Raw genomic sequence first — 17,994 nt, 5'->3', positions numbered from 1 at the left:
ATTGGGAAGGGGAATGGGAGGATGAATTGGGAGAGCGAATGGGGGTGCTAATTGAGGAGAGGAATAGAGAATGGTAATTGAGGAATGCAGAGGGGAGATTGGGAAAGGGAATGGGGAAGGTGTAATGGTGGAAAGTAATTGGAAAGAAGAATGAGAGGGAATTGGGCGATTGAGTAGGGAATGGGAGCACAGAAGGGCAACGGAGGGGTTATGGGGAAGGGTAATTCGGTCAGGGGTCTGTGCATTTGGAGAGGACGGGAAATTGGGGCGGATATTTTTTGTTAATGAATTTTACAATTTGGAGGTTGCAATGGGGAGAGATAATTGGGGGAGAGAAATGGGAAGGGAAATTTTCAGAGGAAATAGGATTGGGGTAATCCAGACAGAGAAAGGTAATTGGAAGCTGAAGGGGGAATAGACAGTTGTAATTGTGACAAGGTGAAAGGGTTTGATAATGGAGAGGAGAATAGGGAAGTTTTTGTGCTCATCCTAGCCAAATTCAACATAAAGGTTGTAGGTACCTTGTGCAATGCGGCAGCCAGGAAACCCCGGGGTGGGGGGGGGGCGATGCTATTTTTGTGGGCAAAACAAACACCCCCGGCAACGCTGCCCGGTCCGATCCGCAATCTGCAAGGGCTGCGGGAAGAAGGGGCACCTCGTGGCAGTATGCCAGGCCCGGTCGGCCGCCGCTGTCTCCACAGGCGAACCGGGCCCGCTGCCATTCCTCTTCTCACAGGCCATGTGCGATTCATGGGGGCAGCCATCTTGGATGACATCTCAGGTCCCTGACTCGGGTGGCCGTGTATCGCCCAACGAGATCTCTCAGCTTCTGCCACAACTTGCCTCAGTGACACTGGACCAGTCTCGGCCCCGAACGCTTTCAACCGCTACGACGTCGGTACTCATCAATGGGCACAAGACATCCTGCTTGATCGACTCTGGGAGCACGGAGAGCTTCATCCATCCCAATATGGTAAGACACTGCTCCCTCGCTCCCACCCGATTAAGCAAAAGATCTCCCTGGCCTCTGGGTCCCACTCTGTGGAGATCCTGGGGCACTGCATAGCCAACCTCACGGTCCAGGGCGTGGAGTTCAATAACTTCCGACTCTACGTCCTCCCCCATCTCTGCGCTGCCACACTCCTGGGACTGGACTTCCAGTGTAACCTGCAAAGTTTAACATTCAAATTTGGCGGCCCCATACCCCCCTCTCTGTCTGCGGCCTCGCGACCCTCAAGGTCGACCCGCCTTCCCTGTTTGCAAACCTCACCAGGAGCAGACAGTACAGTGCCCAGGACCGGACCTTCATTAGGTCGGAAGTCCAACGGTTACTAAAAGAAGGCATTATCGATGCCAGCAACAGCCCCTGGAGAGCTCAAGTGGTGGTTGTAAAGACCGGGGAGAAACATAGAACATAGAACGATACAGCGCAGTACAGGCCCTTCGGCCCACGATGTTGCACCGAAGCAAAAGCCATCTAACCTACACTATGCCATTATCATCCATATGCTTATCCAATAAACTTTTAAATGCCCTCAATGTTGGTGAGTTCACTACTGTTGCAGGTAGGGCATTCCACGGCCTCACCACTCTTTGTGTAAAGAACCTACCTCTGACCTCTGTCCTAAATCTATTACCCCTCAGTTTAAAGCTATGTCCCCTCATGCCAGCCATTTCCATCCGCGGGAGAAGGCTCTCACTGTCCACCCTATCTAACCCCCTGATCATTTTGTATGCCTCTATTAAGTCTCCTCTTAACCTTCTCTCCAACGAAAACAACCTCAGGTCCACCAGCCTTTCCTCATAAGATTTTCCCTCCATACCAGGCAACATCCTGGTAAATCTCCTCTGAACCCGCTCCAAAGCCTCCACGTCCTTCCTATAATGCGGTGACCAGAACTGTACTCAATACTCCAAATGCGGCCGTACCAGAGTGTTGTACAGCTGCAACATGACCTCATGACTCCGGAACTCAATCCCTCTACCAATAAAGGCCAACACTCCATAGGCCTTCTTCACAACCCTATCAACCTGGGTGGCAACTTTCAGGGATCTATGTACATGGACACCTAGATCCCTCTGCTCATCCACACTTCCAAGAACTTCACCATTAGCCAAATATTCCGCATTCCTGTTATTCCTTCCAAAGTGAATCACCTCACACGTCTCTACATTAAACTCCATTTGCCACCTCTCAGCCCAGCTCTGCAGCTTATCTATGTCCCTCTGTAACCTGCTACATCCTTCCACACTGTCGACAACACCACCAACTTTAGTGTCGTCTGCAAATTTACTCACCTACCCTTCTGCGCCTTCCTCTAGGTCATTGATAAAAATGACAAACAGCAACGGCCCCAGAACAGATCCTTGTGGTACGCCACTTGTAACTGAACTCCATTCTGAACATTTCCCATCAACCACCACCCTCTGTCTTCTTTCAGCTAGCCAATTTCTGATCCACATCTCTAAATCACCCTCAATCCCCAGCCTCCGTATTTTCTGCAATAGCCTACCATGGGGAACCTTATCAAACGCTTTGCTGAAATCCATATACACCACAACATAGGATAGTCATAGTCAGTCCATCAACAGGTATACTCAGCTCGTGCTTACCCTCTCCCCCGCAGATTTGAAATGGTCAACCAGATAGCGCAATACAAGGTTTTCTCCACAGTAGACCTTAAATCAGCCTACCACCAGCTCCCCATTTGCCCGGACGACCGCAGGTACACTGCATTCAAAGCAGATGGGCGGCTCTACCACTTTCTAAGGGTTCCCTTTGGTGTCACAAATGGGGTCTCGGTCTTCCAATGGGAGATGGACCGAATGGTTGACCGGTACGGACTGCGGGCCACGTTCCCGTAACTCGACAATGTCACCATCTGCGGCCACGATCAGCAGGACCACGACACCAACCTCCGCAAATTCCTCCATACCCCAGAAAATCCTTAACTTAACCTATTACAAGGACAAATGCGTGTTTAGCACCGATCGCCTAGCCATCCTCGGCTACGTAGTGCATGATGGAGTCATAGGCCCAGATCCCGAACGCATGCGCCCCCTCATGGAGTTTCCCCTCCCCCACTGCCCCAAGGCCCTGAAACGTTGCCTGGACTTCTTTTCTTATTACGCCCAGTGGGTCGCCAATTATGCAGACAAGGCCCACCCACTAATCCAGTCCACTGTTTTTCCCGGATCGGCAGAGGCCCGCCAGGCTTTCAGTCGCATCAAAGCAGACATCAAAAGGGCGACGATGCGCGCAATCGATCAGTCCCTCCCCTTCCAGAGCGACACGTCAGACGTAGCTGTGGCTGCCATCCTCAATCAGGCGGGCAGACCCGTGGCCTTCTTTTCACGCACCCTCCACGCCTCAGAAATCCGCCATTCCTCCGTCGAGAAGGAGGCCCAAGCCATCGTCGAAGCTGTGCGGCATTGGAGGCATTACCTGGCCGGCAGGAGATTCACTCTCCTCACTGACCAACGGTCGGTAGCCTTCATGTTTGACAATGCACAGCGGGGCAAAATTAAGAATGAAACGATCTTACGGTGGAGGATCGAGCTCTCCACCTTGTGGTGAATGTATAATGACTGATAATTCACCAGTGCACTGTATTATGTTATGTTCTGTTATTAACCCTGTGGGCTCCACCTATGGGCCATTGTGTGGCTTCACCCACAGGGGGATATGTTGGGGCATGTACGGGCTCCACCCATGGCTCCACCCCCTTTACAGGAAGTATAAGAGCAGCTGACCTGCGGGGCCGCCTTCAGTGTTGTACCGGTCGCAGGCAGGCACAGTTCTAAGCTGATTAAAACCACGGTTTACTTTTCCACGTGTCTGCGAGTGAATTGATGGTCGCATCAATTTAATCAGCTTAAAATACTACTATGGAATCAGCCCTCAAACCTGACAGACTGGAACTCGATCCACAGGCCGCGGAGGCGAAATACATTTTTTCACTAAGGCCTTGAAGCCTATCTCGCCACGTCGTTCACGCCATCCGTCGCTGACGAACAGAAGCTGAGCCTCCTCCACGCACGGGGAGCCATCGCATTTCTCTCCAGCTCGACAAAGCCGCTTCCTATACAGAGGCCCTCGCACTACTCTAATGCCTCTACGTGCGGCCTGTGAACGAGGTCGACGCGCGACACGTCTTCACCACTCGCCTCCAGCCCCCCGGGGAGTCGCTAGATGATTACCTACACGACTCAATTTCCAGTGCAACCTCAGGAGCCTAACTCTTAAGTTCGGGGGGCCCCTGCCCCCGCTCACCATATGCAGTCTCGCCACCCTAAAAATCGACCCCCCCCCTCTTCGCAAACCTCACCGCCGATTGCAAGCCAGTAGCCACCAGAAGCAGGCAGTTTAGCATGCAGGACAGGACGTTCATTAGGTCCGAAGTCCAGCGTCTCTTGCGGGAAGGGTCATAGAGGCCAGCAATAGCCCCTGGAGAGCTCAGGTGGTGGTCGTCAAGAAGCTCCGGATGGTGGTTGATTACAGCCAGACCATTAACCGGTTTACGCGACTCGATGCGTACCCCCTTCCCCGGATTGCAGACACGGTCAATCAGATCGCTCACTACCGCGTGTTCTCCACGGTGGATCTGCAGTCTGCGTACCACCAGCTCCCAACCCGCCCGGAGGACCACCACTACACGGCGTTTGAGGCAGACGGCTGCCTTTTCCATTTCCTCCGGGTCCCCTTTGGTGTCACGAATGGGGTTTCGGTGTTCCAACGAGCAATGGACCGAATGATGGACCAGTACGGGCTGCGGGCCACGTTTCCGTACTTGGACAATGTCACTATCTGCGGCCATGATCAGCAGGACCACAACACCAACCTCCACTGATTTCTCCAAACCGCCCAATAACTCAACCTCACCTACAACAAGGAGAAATGCGTTTTCCGCACATCCAGGCTAGCCATCCTCGGCTACGTCCAGGAAAACGGGGTCCTAGGGCCCGACCCAGACCGTATGCGCCCTTCCTACAACTCCCTCTCCCTCACTGTCCCAAGGCCCAGAAGAGGTGCCTTGGATTTTTCTCCTATTGCGCCCAGTGGGTCCCCCAGTATGCCGACAAAGCCCACCCACTATTTAAGGCCACCCTCTTTCCACTGGCAGCCGAGGCCCGCCAGGCCTTCAGCTGCATCAAGGCGGACATCACCAAAGCCGCGATGCGCGCGGTGGACGAGTCCGTCCCCTTCCAGGTGGAGAGCGACGCCTCAGAGGCCGCTCTCGCCGCCACCCTCAACCAAGCAGCCAGACCGGTAGCGTTCTTTTCACGCACCCTCACCACCTCCGAAATCCAACACTCCTCGGTCGAAAAAGAAGCCCAAGCCATCGTGGAAGCCGTGCGGCACTGGAGGCACTACCTCGCTGGCAGGAGGTTTACCCTCGTCACCGACCAACGATCGGTTGCCTTCATGTTCGACAATACGCAGCGGGGCAAGATCAAGAACGATAAGATCTTGAGGTGGGGAATCAAACTCTCCACCTATAATTACGATATAGTATATCGTCCTGGGAAGCTCAACGAGCCCATAGATGCCCTGTCCCGCGGCACATGTGCCAGCGCGCAAGATGACCGACTACGACCACAATGACCTCTGCCACCCGGGGGTCACCCGGCTCGCCCATTATATAAAGGCCCGCAACCTGCCCTACTCCACCGAGGATGTCAGAGCCGTAACCAGACACTGCCCAATCTGTGCGGAGAGTAAACCGCACTTCTATCGACCGGATAAGGCCCACCTGGTAAAGGCATCCCGGCCCTTTGAGCGCCTCAGTATCGATTTCAAAGGGCCCTCCCCTCCAATAACCGCAACACATACTTCCTCAACATCATAGATGAGTTCTCTCACTTCCCGTTTGCCATCCCCTGCCCCGATTTGACCACCCCCACTGTCATTAAAGCCCTGCACAGTGTCTTCACCCTGTTTGCTTTCCCCAGTTATGTCCACAGCGACAGGGGCTTGTCGTTCACGAGCGACGAACTGCATCAGTACGTGCTCAGTAGAGGCATCGCCTCGAGCAGGACTACCAGTTATAACCCCAGGGGAAACGGGCAGGTGGAGAGGGAGAACGTGACGGTCTGGAAGACCATCCTACTGACCCTGCGGTCCAGGAATCTCCCAGTTTCTCACTGGCAGGAGGTCCTCCCCAATGTGCTCCACTCTATCAGGTCCCTCCTTTGCACGGCCACAAACCAGACTCCTCATGACCGTTTGTTTGTTTTCCCGAGGGGAGCTACCTCAGGGGCCTCGCTTCCGCCCTGGCTGATGACACCGGGTCCAGTCCTGCTCCGAAAACACGTTCGGAGCCATAAGACCGAGCCCCTGGTAGAGAGGGTCCAGCTCCTGCACTCCAACCCACACTATGCGTACGTCGAACACCCTGATGGCCGGCAAGATACCGTCTCCCTCCGGGACCTGGCGCCCGCAGGCTCCAACACCACTCCAACTACTGCATCCCCCACACTATGTCCCGTCCAACCTCCCATGTTCAGTGCCCCCACCCCTATATGGTTCCCGCGCTCCCTCCCACCCGTCGCACCGGTCCACAGGAATGAAGCTCCGGAAGAGCCGCTCCCGGAGTCCACGCCTGTGCCCGTTCCGGACCCACATCCACAGCCACCCGAAGCGGCTGCAACACCAGTGCTTCGGCGGTCGCAACGTACGATCCGGGCACCGGACCGACTGAATCTATGAGCCCGTCACCCCCGCCAGACATCATTTTTTAAACAGGGGGTGCATGTGGTGAATGTATAATTACTGATAATTCACCAGTGCACTGTGTTATGTTATAAACCCTGTGGGCTCCACCTATGGGCCATTGTGTAGCTTCACCCACAGGGGGATATGTCGGGGCATGTACGGGCTCCGCCATAGCTCCACCCCCTTTACAGGAAGTATAAGAGCAGCTGACCTGTGGGGCCGCCTTAAGTATTGTACCGGTCGCAGGCAGGCTCAGTTCTAAGCTGATTAAACCCACGGTTTACTTCTCCACGTGTCTTCGAGTGAATTGATGGTCGCATCACACCTATAATTACGAGATCTTATATCGTCCCAGAAAGCTCAACAAGCCTCCTGATGCCCTGTCCAGCGGCACTTGTGCCAGTGTACAAGTAGATCGACTCCAGACCCTGCACGATAACCTCTGCCACATGGGGGTCACCGGGTTCTTCCACTTTGTTAAAACCCGCAATCTGCTCTACTCCATCGAGGAGGTCAGGGCCGTAACCAGAAACTGCCAAATCTGCGCGGAGTGAAAGCCGCACTTCTACAGGCCAGAGAAAGCGCATCTGGTGAAGGCTTCCCGCCACTTTGAACGCTTCAGCGTGGATTTCAAAGGGCCCCTTCCCTCCACCGACTGCAACACGTATTTCTTAAACGTGATTGATGAGTACTCCCGGTTCCCTTTCGCCATCCCCTGTCCTGACATGTCGGCTGCCACCGTCATTAAAGCCCTCCACAGCATCTCTACCCTGTTCGGTTTCCCCGCCTACATCCATAGCGATCGGGGGTCCTCCTTCATGAATGACAAGCTGCGGCAATTCCTGCTCAGCAAGGGCATTGTCTCCAGCAGGATGACCAGCTACAAGCCCCGGGGAAACGGGCAGGTAGAGAAGGAGAACGGGACGTCTGGAAGGCCGTCCTACTGGCCCTACGGTCCAAGAATCTCCCAGTGTCCCGATGGCAGGAGGTCCTCCCCGATGCACATCACCATCTGATCACTACTGTGCACTACTACCAACGAAACACCTCATGAACGTCTCCTTGCCTTCCCTAGGAAGTCCTCCTCGGGGACCTCGCTCCCAACATGGCTGGCAGCCCCCGGACCCATCCTACTCTGCAAACACGTACGGGCCCACAAGTCGGACCCACTGGTCGAGAGGATATTTAAAAATTCATTATCAAATGGATATATACCCTTGTCCCTCTGTATCCCCACAGCACAGATCAGCTACTACCAGCTTCCCGATCCCAGCAACTGTCCCCGGTCTCCTCCAGCCCGTATACTCTTCCCATATTTGTAACCTTCTCCAGCCACAACAGCCCTCTATCTCTCTAACTTCCTGCACCCCCTACTGCCCTCCCCATTCCTGTTGCCTTCTCCAGCCACAATCGCCCCACGATAACTAACCGCATCCAGCTTGTACAAAGCTCCCTATCACTATAACTTTCTCCAGTCCATACAAATATTGATTCCTCCAATTTTTGCCATCTTCCTGGAGAACTAATTTTGGAATGTGTTACCAACATCAACATAATGTCTGTTATCATGTCCCAAGTAGAAATAATGATGTTTATTAGTGTCACAAGTAGGCTTACATTAACACTGCAATGGGGCCCCTGTGAATATCCTCTCGTTGTCACACTCCAGCGCCTGTTGAGGTAAACTGAGGGAGAATTCAGAATGTCCAATTCACCTAACAAGCATGTCTTTCTGGACTTGTGGGAGTCATCATACTGCGCTCCTTAACACTTGTGAATTTGATGTGAAATCAAACATAAATTAATATCACAATTCTGAACAGCCTTTTAGAATCAAACGTGCCTATCTGAAACATAAATCACATTTATCCATTTTCGTTGCTGCGGAAACAAAATAATTAATTTTGATGCATCAGCCAAAATTTTCATGTTTCTTTTTATTCGGAATTACTTGACAAACCTGAAGACCAGGGATGTCCTGCTAAGGCTGTATGAGGCTCTGGTCAGACCCCATTTAGAGTATTGTGAGCAGTTTTGGGACCCATGTCTAAGGAAAGTTGTGCTGGCCTCGGAAATGGTCCAGAGGAGGTTCACAAGAATGATCCCTTGTCGTATGAGGAACGGTTGAGGACTCTGGGTCTGTCGTCGTTGAAGGAAAAGGGGGGGGGAAATCTTATTGAAACTTACAGGATACTGCGAGGCCTGGATAGAGTGGATGTGGAGAGATGTTTCCACTTGTAGGAACAACTAGAACCAGAGGGCACAATCCCAGACTAAAGGGACGATCCTTTAAAATAGATGAGTAGGAATTTCTTCAGCCAGAGAATTATAGAATTTACAGTGCAGAAGGAGGCCATTCAGCCCATCGAGTCTGCACCGGCTCTTGGAAAGAGCACCCCACCCAAGGTCAACACCTCCACCCTATCCCCATAACCCAATAACCCCACCCAACACTAAGGGCAATTTTGGACACTAAGGGCAACTTATTGTGGGCAATCCACCTAACCTGCACATCTTTGGACTGTGGGAGGAAACCGGAGCACCCGGAGGAAACCCACGCACACACGGGGAGGATTTGCAGACTCCGCACAGGCAGTGACCCAAGCCGGAATCGAACCTGGGACCCTGGAGCTGTGAAGCAATTGTGCTATCCACAATGCTACTGTGCTGTAATGAAGTGCTTCGAGAGGTTGATTATGACGCGCATCACCTCCATACTCCCAGAACGCCTTGATCCACTGCAATTCGCATACCGTAGCAACCGGTCCACAGCAGACGCCATTTCCCTGGCCCTACACTCATCCCTAGAGCATCTCGACAACAAGGACTCCTACATCAGACTCCTATTTATTGACTACAGCTCTGCCTTCAACACCATAATCCCAACTAAGCTCATATCAAAGCTCCAAAACCTAGGACTTGGCTCCCCACTCTGCAACTGGATCCTCGATTTTCTGACCAACAGACCACAATCAGTAAGAATGAACAACAACACCTCCTCCACAATAGTCCTCAATACCAGGGCCCCGCAAGGCTGCGTACTTAGCCCCCTACTCTACTCCCTGTACACACACGACTGCATGGCAAAATTTGGTTCCAACTCCATCTACAAGCTTGCTGATGATACGAACATAGTGGGCCGGATCTCGAATAACGACGAGTCAGACTACAGGAGGGAGATAGAGAACCTAGTGGAGTGGTGTAGCAACAACAATCTCCCCCTCAATGCCAGCAAAACTAAAGAGCTGGTCATTGACTTCAGGAAGCAAAGTACTGTACACACCCCTGTCAGCATCCTGGGGGTACGGGACCCCCCACAGGCACCTCCTCTCCCCCCAGGGTACAGGACCGCACAGACATCGTCTCTTCCCATGGGGGTACGGGTCCCCGCGTGTGTGCCGTTCTGGTGCAGGGCCAGACGGAATCAGTGCTCTAGAGAACATGACCAGTTGAATGTTTATTGTTAAACACTAAATGTGGGTCAGATAACAACATGAAAACTATCAAAATCTCCTAACTACTATAAATTAAGTTATTACAAATGCGACTGTCCACTCCGACGACTATCTCCAGACTCCCAGGGGCAACAGTGTCACGTAGATGCTCTTTAGTGCCACCTGCTGGTTGGAGGTTGTATATGTTAATATTTACATGATTGTTTATGCATATTATCACACCACAGGCACTGTCTGTCCTCGGAGTACGGGGTTCCCCACTGGCACCGACTCTGGGGTACGGGTCCCCCCACGGGCACCGACTCTCCCCGGGGTACGGCTCCCCCCCACGGGCACTGACTCTCCCCGGGGTACGGGTCCCCCTCCACGGGTACCAACTCTGCCCGTGGTACAGGTCCCCCATGGAAACCGACTATCCCTGGGTACGGGTCCCCCCCACGGGCACCGACTCTCCCCAGGGTACGGGTCCCGCCCACGGGCACCGACTCTCCGGGGTACGGGTCCCCCCCATGAACACCAGCTTTCCCTGGGGTACGGGCCCCCCACGAACACTGACTCTCCCCGGGGTACAGGTCCCCCCTCGGGCACCGACTCTCCCCGGGGTATGGGACCCTCATGGACACTGAATCTCCCTGGGGTACGGGTATGAGTTGATGAAAATTATCACCAATTGGCCTGATCTTTTCCGGAAAGAATTCGAGGAAGGGGCTTCTTTCGAAGACGGGAGCTCGTTTACACATCTTCACATCACCGTTCTGATTAATCAGATCCACAATTTCCTGGATCCACGTTGTCTCTGTGGAGAGAGAGAGACAGACAGAGAGAGAGAGAGAGAGAGTGATGGAGAGAGAGACAGAGAGATGGAGAGACAGACAGATAGAGCTAGAGAGAGAGAGAGAAAGATACAGATAGGCAGAAATAGAGAGAGACAGAGAGAGCGTGAGACACAGAGAGACAGATAGAGCGAGAGACACAGAAGAGAGAGAGAGAGACAGATAGAGAGAGAACCATAGGCAGAGAGAGAGAGGGAGAGACTGAGAAAGATGTAGAGAGAGAGTCAGAGAGGCAGAGAAAGAGACCCCGAGCAATACTTCCAAAGTGGGGCACAGTATAAACCAGGAAATAATAATGTGAGAAGGGCACAACGGAAATCATGGTGAATTTGCATATCGTCTGGATTAATCAAATTGGCAAGGGTAGCCTCGAGGGAGATTTCATAGACTGTATGAGGGATTCTTTCTTAGAGCAGTATGTTGAGGGGCCAACTAGGGAGCGAGCTATTTTAGATTTACTATTATGTAAAGAAGAAATGTTGATATGTAGCCTTGTCATTAAGTATCCTCTTGGAAGGAGTGATCACAACATGCTAGAATTTCAAATTCAGATTCAGCGAGATAAGACTAGAGTTTTAGTGTTGGGCAGAGGTAATTACACAGATGGGGCCACCTAAAATGGTGTCCGGCTGAGGATGCTGGGAAAAGTGGCCAAGTTCATGTACAAAAAAGGCTGCAGCTCTCAAATTAACAGAAGGCTGCAGGCCAGACTTTGCAAGCAACACAGGCAAAACGCCATCGAGAGGCCATCCCGGGACAATGGGCTCAAAATGCAAACCGATAATAGTGTCGTAGACTTGGTGGCGCCTGTTTCCTTTTTTGGAAAGGCCTACGTGCCTCGGACCCCAATGGACATGGCCGATAAGGACATGGCCTGCCATCAAGGGTGGCGGGTCTTGATTGGACCTAATCGAGCAGGGTGATCGAGCCCTGAGCGATTGATTGGACGTTCACCTGGGACCACCCAAAAGGTGGCGAAACCCCCCCCGGAGGACAAAGGGTACTGCGCAACCCCTCACTCGCTCTCTTGACAGCAACCAATAATGGTGACCCTTCACCGGCCGAAGAAGAGGAAGAACATTCACGCCATCGACGGAAGGACCAGAGCTGAGGACCACGAGGACGAGCAACTGACTGTCAACACTGGCAGACTGTGGGCTCTGGAAGAAGGCCATATCGGCCTGGTACGCGCCAGTGCCCGCTCCCTTCACAGTGAGGCATGTTCCCCTCTCCAGCACCATGATACCTGGGCCGTTTCCGTCCACCATGAATCCTGAGGCCTCATTCTCTGCCGTCGGCCCCTCTCCCCGATCCATTCACCTCATTTGGGGTAGGTGGCGATGAGCAGGTCATCGGCCTTTGCCTGGAAGTTTTTCACCGTCTCCCAGTTCCCAGCCACCCAGGCGGGAAAGGGGACATCTTGCAGCAGTTTGAGCTGCGGCCTCCTCACTGTGAGGCCTCGCAGCTCCGGATGATAGTCCAGCTCCATCTCCAGGATCCTGAAACTGGGCAGCATCATGGTCAATTCACTCAGGACCCAGAGGCTCCCGTCTCCCTCACTCCCCCCCCCCCCCACCCCCCACTGACCCTCACCCACGGACCCAGAGGCTCCCGTCCCCCTCACTCCCCCCACTGGCCCTCACCCACAGGGACCCAGAGGCTCCCGTCCCCTCACTCACCCCCTCCCCCCCCCTCCCACTGACCCTCACCCACAGGGACCCAGAGGCTCCCTCACTCCCCCCCACACTGACCCTCAGAGAGAGAGAGGCAGAGAGAGACATAAAGAGATGCGGAGACAGAGAGAAATTGGGAGTGAGAGAGATAAAAGAGTGAGAGAGGCAGAGAAAGAGCAAGAGAGACAGATTAGAGAGCGAGGCACAGCGAGAGAGACAGAGCAAGAGAGAGACAGGGAAACAGAGAGAGAGAGAGAGACAGTGAGAGAGAGAGAGAAAGAGAGACTGAGAGAGAGAGAGACAGGGTGACAGACAAAAAAAGAGAGAGAGACAGTGAGAGAGAGAGACAGAGAAAGAGAGACAGCGGGGTAGGGACAGAGAAATGAAATGAAAATCGCTTATTGTCACAGGCTTCAAATGAAGTTACTGTGAAAAGCCCCTAGTCACCACATTCCGGCGCCTGTTCTGGGAGGCTGGTACGGGAAGAGAATGGTCTCCTGCTGTTACCTTGTTTTCTCTCCAAGTCTCAAATGGTTGACATTGTTTTCCAGTTTTGTCAGATGGGATATGCAAATAAAGGAAGCAGATGATGATGTGGCTCTGCCCAGGGCAGTCGTGAGTTAGACTCTCGGTTGAGTATTTGAGTGCGGTCAGAGCTCCAGGCCTAATCTGTAACCTGTTCTGATGTAGCTCTAATAAACAAGAGTTCAACAAATCCCCCAATATGTCTGCAGTCTGCCCCACACCGAGAGCCCAAGATAAAAGGACCCAATTATATACCGTGGTGGCAGCGGTGTCGGCGCCGCGGTAAAAGACACATCGGTGCTTTATCGAAGGAATCAGTGCGAAGAAACACATGAAATCTCGGCGGTTGAAGGAGGCGCACTGGAGAGAGAGGAAATGATGGCGGAACCTCATGGTCAGGCCGTGTCCTTGCCCCAGCTGTCTGACAGTCTCGACGGGCAGCAGGGAGGTCGGCAGTGGGAGTTATGGAAACACCATCATCTCCAGTACACAGCAGCGTCAGATCCTCACGTTAAAGAGGCAAAGCTCCAAGTAACTACGTCCCTTTATTCAATCAGTCCATCAGCAGACGTCCCTCAGCTCTGTCTACTCAATATAATGAGGAAATAAATCTTTACTGTCATTGTGTTCTGGCCTGGGGCTCTTTATAACTGGCAGATGTTGCCCATTTTCAGACTCGACAGACAAACCTGGAATAATATGTCAGTGGAATGTGGAACCTCTTTTTCAGGCTATTTGCATTGTACATAGGAAGGTTGTTTGTGGTGCTCCTGAGGTTCGGGTCTTTTGGATGTGGCTGTGGGATATCGCGTGGAGTCAGGTTCGAAGAAGGCGAGACGGCTGCATAATATGAATACTGTTTCCTAATTCGCTGATCATGAGGCTTTGGGGGTGGAGTCGAGATTTCCGGATTTACTTCCAGCTATGGCTGTAGTGTTGGGGCAATTCCAAGGGTCGGCGGACAATCCCTCCTCACCCCAGTCCTGTCTCCAACTTGAGTGAGAGGGTGGGAGCCCCTGGAGTGAACTGGATGCACAAACACACTCAGGCTGCATGGTGTGGGACACACACACACACTGCCCCTCGACCACCTCCTCCCTCCCCAAAAGCTTAATCACACCAACCGAGGCTGGGAGGAAAAACCAGAGTGAAACTCAACCGGCTTCCACTGAGACCCCTCGGAAACTGCATCATCAATGACAAATGCAAGGTTGGTGTGAATGAAGCCCAACTTCATTCCCCACCCCCCTTCCCTGGTGACAACTTTCGGATCCCAGTCTGTCTCTCTCTACCTCTGCTCCGGAAGTGAAAAGGCAAAAAATGTTTTTTTAAATCACATAGGTCTGCTGTTTGACACTTTTCAATGATCATCTTTATTAATTCCTGTCTTTTTTAAATTATCAATTTATTGCTTCGAAGTAGATTTCACTTTTTGCTCAGCGAGATTTTTCTGTTTCCGTCAGACCTCAGCAGTTGCTGATGAAATTGATATTTAAGGTTGCTCTCAACCAAATTTGAGTTGGTGGCTGTTAGGTTTCCTGCTGAAGGGGAATGAGACGCTCGCAGGATGGACGACAGCTCTTTGGTGTCCGTGTGAAAAGGGTCAATTTAGCCCCAGTTGCAATGGGAAGTGTGGGAAATACTCAGCACGTGTTGTGGTCTCTGTGTGCGGAGAAACCGAGCTCAGTGGCACCACCCCGCTGTCCAATTCCCGCATCCCTCCTCCTCCACCCCCCCCCAACCCACCCTTCACTGCCACCCCCCAGAGTGAGCGCAGACCCTGGATTTGCAATGTTGCCTCTCTGACCATAGAGCAGTACAGCACAGAACAGGCATTTCGGCCCTCAATGTTGTGCCGAACCTTGTCCGAAACCAAGATCAAGCTATCCCACTCCCTGTCATTCTGGTGTGTTCCATGTGCCTATCCAATAACTGCTTGAAAGTTCCTAAAGTGTCCGACTCCACTACCACAGCAGGCAGTCCATTCCACACCCTAACCACTCTCTGAGTAAAGAACCTACCTCGGACATCCCTCCTATATCTCCCACCCTGAATCTTATAGTTATGCCCCCTTGTAACAGTTGCATCCACCCAGGAAATAGTCTCTGAACGTCCACTCTATCTATCCCCCTTATCTTATAAACCTCTACCAAGTCGCCTCTCATCCTCCTCCCCTCCAAAGAGAAAAGCCCGAGCTCCCTCAACCTCTCCTCAGAAGACCTATCCTCCAAACCAGGCAGCATCTCTCTGCACAGATGCTGGCTGGCTCGATGAGAATGTGCAGCACTGCTGTTGATATTTCAGATCTCCAGCGTCTGCCGTACTTCACTCCCCTCGTACATGCTCCGGCCATGTTGTTCCAAGTGCGGTTCTCGTGACAAATCGTTGCAAATGGGCAGCACGGTAGCACAAGTGGATAGCACTGTGGCTTCACAGCGCCAGGGTCCCAGGTTCGATTCCCCTCTCTCTGCGCAGATTCTGCACATTCTCCCAGTGTCTACGTGGGTTTCTTTCGGGTGCTCCGGTTTCCTCCCGCAGCCCAAAGACCTGCAGGTTAGATAGATTAGCCATGATAAAATTGCCCTTCGTGACCAAAAAAAGTTAAGAGGGGTTTTTGGTTACAGGGGTTGGGTGGAAGTGAGGGCTTAAGTGGGTCGGCGCAGACTCAATGGGCCGAATGGCCTCCTTCTGCACTGTATGTTCTATATTCTATGTTCTAAATCAGAATGGCAAAATAATTGTTCTCAAAGCAAAAAGGTAGATTTTTCTGTCAACATTTGCTGCTGAAATCTTTACTGGAAGGTTTTGCCAATCTTAATATGGAATAAAATCCAGGCGTGATACTCCAATAGAATATGTCTCTGCTAATTCAAGATATTCTCATCTGTACAGGAGATCGTTGCTTGCGGTGCTTCTGAGCTTCACGCAGTTTGTATCTTCCTGTCTGGATGTTTCACAGGGTCAGATACAATGGAGCAGAGATGTATTAGACATGATGCATGACTGTGCCAAGAATAATGGCCGGATAAAACAATGGTTTTAAATGTTATCTCTCTGAAAGCGGAGGTTGCCATGGGCTTTCGAACCAACAACACAAAGGCAAGGTTTTTGCGAAATTTGTCAAAGGGGTTGAGGTCGCAGTGACCATTTTTCCCACTTGGGGCATCAAAAGGCTGTGTGTGTGTGTGGGGTGGGGGGGGGGGGGGGGGGGGGAGACAAATGAGGCGAGGAAGGGCAAAGAAGGGCCTGGCAAACAGGAGAAGAACCAATGACAAAACATTTACCCCCCCAGTCCCTTCAGTGTCAATCCCCACACTCTCAGGACAATAACCATACACTGACTGATGTCTCAGTCCCCTCTCTCTCTCAGGGAGATATCTGTACACTGATTGATGTCTCAGTCCCCTCTCTCTCTCAGGGAGATATCTGTACACTGACTGGTGTCTCTCAGTTCCCTCTCTCACAGGGAGATATCTGTACACTGACTGGTGTCTCTCAGACCCCTTTCTCTCTCATGGAGATATCTGTACACTGACTGGTGTCTCTCAGTCCCCCCTCTCTCTCAGGGAGATATCTGTACACTGATTGATGTCTCTCAGTCCCCTCTCTCTCAGGGAAATATCTGTACACTGACTGATGTCTCAGTCCCATCTCTCTCTCAGGGAGATATCTGTACACTGACTGGTGTCTCTCAGTCCCCTCTCTCTTTCAGGGAGATATCTGTACACTGACTGGTGTCTCTCAGTTCCCTCTCTCTCTCAGGGAGATATCTGTACACTGACTGATGTCTCTCAGTCCCCTCTCTCAGGGAAATATCTGTACACTGACTGGTGTCTCTCAGTCCTCTCTCTCTCAGGAAGATATCTGTACACTGACTGGTGTCTCTCAGTCCCCTCTCTCTCAGGGAGATATCTGTACACTGACTGGTGTCTCTCAGTCCCCCCTCACTCTCAGGGAGATATCTGTACACTGACTGGTGACTCTCAGTCACCCCTCTCTCAGGGAGATATCTGTACACTGACTGGTGTCTCTCAGTCCCCTCTCTCTCAGGGAGATATCTGTACACTGACTGGTGTCTCTCAGTCCCCTCTCAGGGAAATATCTGTACACTGACTGGTGTCTCTCAGTCCCCCCTCTCTCTCAGGGAGATATCTGTACACTGACTGGTGTCTCTCAGTCCCCTCTCTCTCAGGGAGATATCTGTACACTGACTGGTGTCTCTCAGTCCCCCCTCTCTCTCTCAGGGAGATATCTGTACACTGACTGGTGTCTCTCAGTCCCCCCTCTCTCTCAGGGAGATATCTGCACACTGACTGGTGTCTCTCAGTCCCCCCTCTCTCTCAGGGAGATATCTGTACACTGACTGATGTCTCAGTCTCCTCTCTCAGGGAGATATCTGTACACTGACTGCTGTCTCTCAGTCCCCTCTCTCTCTCAGGGAGATATCTGTACACTGACTGATGTCCCTCAGTCCCCTCTCTCTCTCAGGGAGATATCTGTACACTGACTGCTGTCTCTCAGTCCTCTCTCAGGGAGATATCTGTACACTGACTGGTGTCTCTCAGTCCCCTCTCTCTCAGGGAGATATCTGTATACTGACTGGTGTCTCTCAGTCCCCCCTCTCTCTCAGGGAGCTATCTGTACACTGACTGGTGTCTCTCAGTCCCCTCTCTCTCTCAGGGAGATATCTGTACACTGACTGGTGTCTCTCAGTCCCCTCTCTCTCTCAGGGATATATCTGTACACTGACTGGTGTCTCTCAGTCCCCTCTCTCTCAGGGAGATATCTATACA

This window comes from Scyliorhinus torazame, chromosome 19, assembly GCF_047496885.1.
Source record: "Scyliorhinus torazame isolate Kashiwa2021f chromosome 19, sScyTor2.1, whole genome shotgun sequence".
Lineage (NCBI taxonomy): Eukaryota > Metazoa > Chordata > Chondrichthyes > Carcharhiniformes > Scyliorhinidae > Scyliorhinus > Scyliorhinus torazame.
The sequence above is the reverse complement of the archived record's forward strand: the minus strand, read 5'-3'. Positions refer to the sequence as shown.